This window comes from Bison bison, unplaced genomic scaffold (assembly GCF_000754665.1).
Source record: "Bison bison bison isolate TAMUID 2011002044 unplaced genomic scaffold, Bison_UMD1.0 scf7180017864072, whole genome shotgun sequence".
NCBI classification, from domain to species: Eukaryota; Metazoa; Chordata; class Mammalia; order Artiodactyla; family Bovidae; genus Bison; species Bison bison.
The window spans coordinates 12,132,067-12,132,386 of NW_011494644.1; the positions used below are offsets into that span (position 1 = coordinate 12,132,067).

Consider the following 320-nt stretch of genomic DNA (forward strand, 5'->3'; position numbering starts at 1 on the left):
AAGGTGCGGGCCCCTCCGGCGGGGATCGGGGTCGAATGGGATGGTTGGATGGGTCAGGGTCGGGCCGATCCGGCCTCAACTTCAGGGCCCGGGGCCCCTGGAGGTGCCAGGGACGCGGGCGGGGCGGGGCGGCTAGGGAAGATGAGCTGAAGGCGGGGCCTGGCGGAGACCAAAGCCTGGAAGAAGTGCTCGGAGACCGGCCTCGGCGAGACGAGCGCGGTCGCTGGAGCACACGCGGGGATGCGAGAAGGGCGCAGTGGCAGAGTGGAGTCTGCCTCGCTGGGGCCCTAGCGGAGGGCAGGGTCGGTGCCTGCGGCCCA

General features: G+C 72.2%; 1 protein-coding gene across 1 annotated transcript in view; it reads left to right on the forward strand.

The window, feature by feature from the left end:
• TRIM72 (tripartite motif containing 72, E3 ubiquitin protein ligase) overlaps nt 1–320 on the forward strand; it is a 10,840-nt gene that overhangs the window by 941 nt on the left and 9,579 nt on the right. The window lies entirely within an intron of this gene.